At 40.7% G+C, this 7,500-nt stretch overlaps 1 protein-coding gene across 1 annotated transcript in view; it reads left to right on the top strand.

Moving 5' to 3' along the window:
* The window catches only part of LOC119597706 (cullin-1-like), a 23,620-nt gene that overhangs the window by 600 nt on the left and 15,520 nt on the right, over positions 1-7,500 (top strand). The gene's annotated exons all lie outside the window — the stretch shown is intronic.

Raw genomic sequence — 7,500 nt, 5'->3', positions numbered from 1 at the left:
TAGGAGAATTGTCAACAGTTTGGGGCAAAAATATGGTATTTATGGATATATAGTTGTCTAATATTTTTTCTTATATCATTCTTTGTTAGTAAATGTATTTTATTTTGTTGTATATCATTTTGTCAGTTGTGTCCATGTCATGATTTTATTGTAATTTTCATTTCTACAAGTAATCCATGTCTTTAGCGTTGCTCTCCATATGATTCTGCTTTCCTGGTGTTATTTCAGTCCTTCAATGGAAAGAACGTCCAAATGATTTATCTGTTTTGTTATTCCTGATTTAATCATCATTATTTCCATTTTAGTTGTCATTAATATTGTCCTCCTCCTCCTCCTCCTCCTCCTCCTCCTCCTCCCCTTCCTCCTCCCCTTCCTCTTCTGCCTCCTCCTCTTCCGCCTCCTCCTCTTCCTCTTCAACTCCCTCCTCCTCTCCCTCTCGCTCTCTCTCCCTCTCCCTCTCCCTCTCCCTCTCCCTCTCCCTCTCCCTCTCCCTCCTCCTCCCCTCCCCCTCCCCCTCCCCCTCCGTCCCTCCCTCCTCTCTCTCTTCTTCCTCCTCTCTCTCTTCTTCCTCCTTCTCTCTTCCTCCTCCTCTCTCTCTTCTCTCTCTCCTCTCTCTCTCTCTCTCTCTCTCTCTCTCTCTCTCTCTCTCTCTCTCTCTCTCTCTCTCTCTCTCTCCTCTCTCTCTCTCCTCTCTCTCTCTCTCTCTCTTCCTCCTTCTCTCTCTTTCTTCCTCCTCCCCTCCTCCCCCACCCTCCCCTCCTCCTCCTCCTCCGCCCCTCCTCCTCCTCCCTCTCCTCCTCCTCCTCCCCCTCCTCCCCCTCCTCCCCCCCCCCCCTTTCCCCCCTCCTTTCTCTTCCCTCTTTCCTCTCCCTCCTCTTTCCCCTTTCCCCTTTCCCCTTTCCCCTCCTCCTTCCCCCCCTCCTCCTCCTCCTTCCTCCTCTTCTTCTCCCTTCCTCCTCCCCCATTTCCCCTCCTCCTCTTTCCCCCTCCTCCCCCCTTTTTCCCCCCTTCTTCCCCCCCCTCCCTCCTCCCTCCTCCTCCCTCCTCCTCCCCTCCTCTTTCCTCCTCCTCCCCTCCCCCTCCTCCTCCTCCTCCTCCTCTTCCCCCCCTCCTCCTCCTTCCTTTCCTCCCCCTTCCCCCTCTCCTCCTCTTCTCCCTCCTTCCCCCTCCTTTTTTCCTCCTTTCCTCCTCCTCCTCTCCCTCCTCCCCTTTTCCCCCTCTTTCCCCTCCCCCCTTTTCCCCCTCCTCCTCCTCCTCCCCCTCCCCCCTTCCCCCTCTTCCTCTTCCCCTTTTCCCCTTCTTCCCCCTCTCTCCTCTCCTCTCCTCCTTCTCCCCCTCTCTTTTTTTTTTTTCCTCTCTTCCTCCTCCCCCTTCCTCCTTTTTTCCCCCCTCCCCTCCCCCCTCCTCCTCCTCCCCCCTCCTTATCCTCCCCCTTCCCCCCTCCTCCTTCCCCCTCCTTTTTTTTCCCCCCCCCCTTCCCCTTTCCCCTCCCCCCTTTTTTCCCCTTTTCTCCTTTCCTCTTCCTCCCTTTCCCCCTCCTTTCCCCTCCTTTCCTCCTCTTTCCCCCCCCCCCTCTCCTCCTCCCCTCTTCTCCCCTCCTCCCTCCTCCTCCCTCCCCCTCCCCCCCTCCTCCTCCCCTCCCTCCTCCCCTCTTCCCCTCCCTCCTTTTTCCCCTTTCCTTTCCTCCTCCTTTTTTTCCCCTTTTTCCCCCTCCTCCCCCCCTTTCCTTTTTTCCCCCTTTTCCCCCCTCTTTCCCCTTTCCCCCTCCTCCTCCTCCTCTCCCTTCCCTTCCCCCCCCTCCCTCCCCCCCCTCCCCTTTTCTCCCCCCTCCCCCCTCCTTTCCCCCCCCTTTCCCCTTTTCCTTCCTCCTCCCCCTTTCTTTTTTCTTTTCCCCCTTTCCCCCTTTCCCCTTTTTTTTTCCCCTTTCCCCTTTCCTTTCTTTCCCCCTCCCCTTTTCCCCTTTCCCCTTTCCCCCCTCCCCCCCCCTTCCTCCCTCCCCCCTTCTTTCCCCCCTCCTCCTCTCCCCTCCTCCTCCCCCCTCCTCCTTCTCACCCCCTTTTTCCTCCTCCTCCTCCTCCTTTCCTCTTCCCCTCTTTTTTTTTTCCCCCCCCCCCCCCCCCTTTTCCTCCCCTCTTTTTTTTCCCCCCCTCCTCCTCCTTCCCCCCTTTTTCCCTCCCCTCCCTTTTTCCCCCCCTCCTCCCCCTTTTCCTCCCCCTCCTCCTCCTGTTCTTCCTCTCCTCCTCCTGTTCCTCCTCCTCCTCCTCTTCCTGTTCTTCCTCTTCCTCTTCTTCCTCTTCTTCCTCCTCTTCCTCTTCCTCTTGGTGATCATTATTATGGGGATTATTAATGTTGTTGTTGCTGCTATAATAATCATGATGTATAATATGTATAATAGTATTTTTTATATTATTTATGGAAATATATATATATATATATATAATTGTATTTATGGTGATATTTATGATGAAAATAATATTATTTGTAGTGATATTTATGATGATTGTTATGATGGTAATTATGACTAAATTTTATTATTTAGATAATTATTAAGTATCAAGATGATTATCAAGATGAAGATTATATTGATAATTATTAATAATGTTGTAATTATTATCAATAATATTATTATTATTATTATTATTATTATTATTATTATTATTAATGTTAATGTCAATTATTGTTATAGTAATTATCATTTTCATCATTATTATTGTCGTCGTTGTCATCGTCGTTCTCATCGCCATCGCCACCGTCACCGTCACCGTCACCGTCACCGTCACCGTCACCGTCACCGTCACCGTCACCATCACCGTCACCACCACCACCACTGTTATCATCATTATCATTTCTATAATCACTGTCACTATGTTCATTATCATTAATAATGATACAAGTAGTTGTTGTTATTATTGTTGTCATCATCATCATCATCATCATCATCATCATCATCATCATCATCATCATCATCATCATCATCATCATCATCATCATCATCATCATCATCATCATCATCATATAGTAGTAGTAGCAGTAGTAAGATAATAGTAATAGTAGTAGAGATTACTACTACTACTACTACTACTACTACTACTACTACTACTACTACTACTACTACTACTACTACTACTACTACTACTACTACTACTACTACTATTGCTGTTATTACTATTACTATTACTGTTGCTATTACTATTCCAGTTTTACTATTATTACTATTATTATTATACTTCATCATCAACATTGATACCTGTTGATAATAACAATATTGTTATTGTCATTGTCATTATTCTTTTTTCTTCTTCTTTTCTGTTATAAATATTATTGGTATTATTGTTATGCAAAATAATGATAGTATTGTCATTTGTCAATTATTATTGTTTTTTTTGTACAAAAGTGTTAGTATGTCTTCTCGTTTTCCGTCTCGTAATGTTGCATCATTAATGTCATTAAGTTCTGTTTTGGCCATATTTTACTTTGATTTTATTTGTCTTAAGTCAGAAGAGGCCTGCATTTTGGGATGACAGGGAAATTAAGTTCATTTTTTGTATTGATTATGTAAGTTTTTGTTTTTTAAGTGAATATTTTTTTATATCTCATTTATTCATGTAAATGTAATTATCTACCATATACCCACAAGTGAGTGGCCAGATATTGCTTGGGTTGGATCCCTAGATGATGTTAAATTCCCAGGAAGATGTACAAGCTTGAGATAGGTCAAAATAAATGTAATGGAGATTTATTAACTGTTGCCAGAACAATTTACCTTTAGATCTGTTAGTGTTAGCCTGTATATTTTTTTAGGATTTTTACTTGTGTTTTCCCCTATTTATTAGTGGTCCTGTTGTAAATTACCAGAAGAAACTGCTTCAAGTCTAGTTTGTGTGGTTTGTTAGTGCCATCACATATTCTTTAATTTTGTGTCCCCAGTGTTTGTTGTGATGTCATTTATTCTGTGGTAAGGATAGAAATATGAAACACTTGAACAGGACATGCTGAGGAAGATGCAGGTGATTAACTTGCAGAGTTCTATTGGGCAGTAGCAGTAGTGGCCTTGGGGCTTCGTTGTATTAGAGCGAAGGAAGCTTTCTTGAGAAGATGACAGACAAGAACTAGACTGACTGGCTGTCTGGAGTTCCATAACCATACAATGTAAAACAAATTTAATTACAAAAGGTGTTAGTTCTTGTTTCAGCAGAGAATTTTTTTTCTTCTTCACCTGTTGATGTGTCCGAATAGTTAAAAACTATTCAGACTGCTCCCAGCTCCCACAGGCATTTGGCTCTTTACCTCACCTTGTTAGATTTTGTCATTTTGTTTGAGGGTTTAATGCATTTTTGGGATTGAGTGCTTGATAGTAATAAGATAATTAGTGGATTTTGATAAGACAAGGTAATCTCCGAAGGTATGTAACTTGCTTGAAGAAACCCATGAGAAAGAAGTATCATATGTAAGGGGCTCAGGAATGATGGAAGTGAAGGCATTCATACTGAGGAGACTGCATGTTTAATGTAGAAAGACTACTCAAGTGTATTGTTTTTAGGGTAAAGTGCAGTTATTCAAGATGATGATGATGATGATGATGATGATGATGATGATGATGATGATGATGATGATGATGATGATGATGATGATGATGATGATGATGATGATGATGATGATGATGATGATGATGATGATTAGCTTGTCTGGTTTTTGTTACCTGTGGAGTTTTTACCTGTCAAATTACTATACTTACTGTCAAGTTACTGTAACCTGTAAAGTCCCTGATACCTGCCAAGTCCCTGATAACTGCATGTCCCTGTTACATGTCAAGTCCCTTTACCTGCCACATGCCTGTTACCTGCTACGTCCCTGTTATGTATCAAGTCCTCGTTACCTGCCAAGTCCCTCTTACCTGTCAAGTTCCCATTATCTGTCAATTTCCATTACCTGTCAACCAGCCAACAACCTAGTCTAAAGTAAAGTAACCTAGCTTTAGCCTACACTTCAGCAGACATTTAAGTTCAGATTATGTTTAATTTTTCAGTCATGGGGAAGCTTTTCCCCCCCTTAAGCTTCTTTAGATGGTGATGATGATAGACTAAAAACAGCAATGACAACAGAATAAAAGTAACTACAACTACAACTGCAGCTGCAACTCTAATGATAATAATAACTCTAACAACAGTATTATTAACCCATTGGATCTGTTTGCTTCACTGCCATCATGTGACCCAAAATACAGGCATTTGGCTTACTTGGGTGCATGGGTGTGCAGCCTGTAGGCCAAGCGCACCCGAACACTTGCGTGCTGTGAGGTGATAAGACTCCATGTCTCCTCTTTGCAGTCTTATTTTCTCTCTTTCTGCACAAGTGTTTTTAGCTTTTTTTTTCCATTTTCCAATGCCTATATTTGTCCTTTGATTTGAGTAACACAGATGGTAATAGAATGCTTTCCTTGCACAAACTCCATATCATCTATGCCAGCAGTCCAGAAGTCAATGCAGTAATAATAACAATAAGCAACATTTTTTTGGATAATATTCAAATTTCTGTAATACAACCTGTGCCGCTGGTCACATTGGCTAGTAATAGGATCATGACCGTGGAAATAGCATCTTCCCTGGAGCCTGCGCTCTTCCAATACATTCCATGTTCATTTATCAATGGGAATAGTGCAAAAGCCCTTTCTACATGCCAAATGAGTCTAATCGCCCTCCAAGAGCTATATGTATCAATGGGGAATTGTTCTCGCCACCCCAAACTTACTCACTGTTTACAATGGCAAGTTTGATATTTTCATGTTATTCAAGTTCTGTAATAAACCCTCCACTCCTGATCAAGGTGGGCAGGAATAGGCTCCTGAGTGTGGAAATAATGGCCTCATGTTAACGCTCTTCTAGCCATGGCTCGCTGATGGTATATTCCACCTTCATTTAGTGGCGGAAATAATGCAAGAGCTGTTTCTAAATGCCCAGTGACACTCATCTTCCTCCAAGACCTTTGTCCACTTGTGAAGAGTCATGTCAGTCACCCAGCCTTCAGCAAAATTTTTAATGAGGGCATGTTCCTGTCATTCCAGCCCTCAACCAAATTTTTCCATGATGGCATATTCCTGTCCCCTGGCCCTTAGCCTTCTTCTTCTTCTTCTTCTTCTTCTTCTTATTATTATTATTATTATTATTATTATTATTATTATTATTAGTATAGTTATATAGTAGTATCATACATTACTATATATTACTATGTAGCTATGCTATTATCATTATCATCATCATTACCATTACTATTACTATTACTAATGCTATTGCTATTGCTATTATCATTATCATTATCATTAACATTATCATTGTCCTTATCATTATCTTTATTGTTATTGTTTTCCTTATCATTATTATTATTATAATTCTTCTTCTTCTTCTTGTATTATTATTATTTTTATGTTTATGTTTATTTTTATTTTTATGTTTTATTTTTATTTTTATTTTTATTATTTTTATTGTTGTTGTTGTTGTTGTTGTTGTTGTTGTTGTTGTTGTTGTTGTTGTTGTTGTTGTTGTTGTTGTTGTTGTTGTTGTTGTTGTTGTTACTATTATTATTATTATTATTATTATTATTATTATTATTATTATTATTATTATTATTATTATTATTGGTGGGGTTGTTACATTTTTAATTTTATTACCATTATCATTATTACTGTTCTCTCTTGTTTTATTATTGTTATCATTGTTATTGTAATTAATATGATCATTGATTATCATTGTAAAGATTAAACAAGGGTGAGGCTGGTATTGTGATGTTCCCCGTCATGAGCAATACTTTGTAATACATGAGTTGGCTGTAGAATGTTGATGTTTTAACTATTGATTTCTCATTTTGCTGTCGTCTTTTCTTTAGCAGATTAATGAGTGATATTGGTTATTCTTAATTGTTGTCTATACTTGGAAGACCTATTGTTAATGATAACGTCTTTACTTGTTTTGGCATCACTGGAATATAGAGTTTAAATAAGTCAATCCTTTGTTAGTTATTTGAAAATGTTTGTCAACTGCTAATGCACCATGACCTTCATTCCTTGATGAAAGGAGAGCAGAGAGCAGTATTAAAGCAACTTGGGGGGAATATTTGCCCTAATCAATGAAAGGATTTTGCTGACGGTATTTCCGTGGATGTATGCACACAGACACTCTTCCATTCTTATTCCTGTGTATGTACGTACACATGCACATTGGCAGACATTCTACATTTTTTCTCTTCAGTCGTTCATTGTCTCTTCCCCTCTCCCTTTGTTTTTTGTTTTTTATTGTTTTTTTTTTTCTCTGCTTTCCCTTCTCTTTTCTCTCCTCTTGTCTTTCTCTTTTTTTATCATGTTGTTTTTCTCTTTATCTGTTATCTCCCCCTTTTTTTTTTATCCTCATTTTTCTCTCTGCTTTTCCCTCTTGTCTCCCTCCCTGCTTCTCCCTCTTGCCTATCTCCTTATTTCCTCTCACTCCTTTATCTCTCTTCTCTTTCCTAACC

This window comes from Penaeus monodon, chromosome 39, assembly GCF_015228065.2.
Source record: "Penaeus monodon isolate SGIC_2016 chromosome 39, NSTDA_Pmon_1, whole genome shotgun sequence".
Classification (NCBI taxonomy): domain Eukaryota; kingdom Metazoa; phylum Arthropoda; class Malacostraca; order Decapoda; family Penaeidae; genus Penaeus; species Penaeus monodon.
The sequence above is the reverse complement of the archived record's forward strand: the minus strand, read 5'-3'. Positions and strand labels throughout refer to the sequence as shown.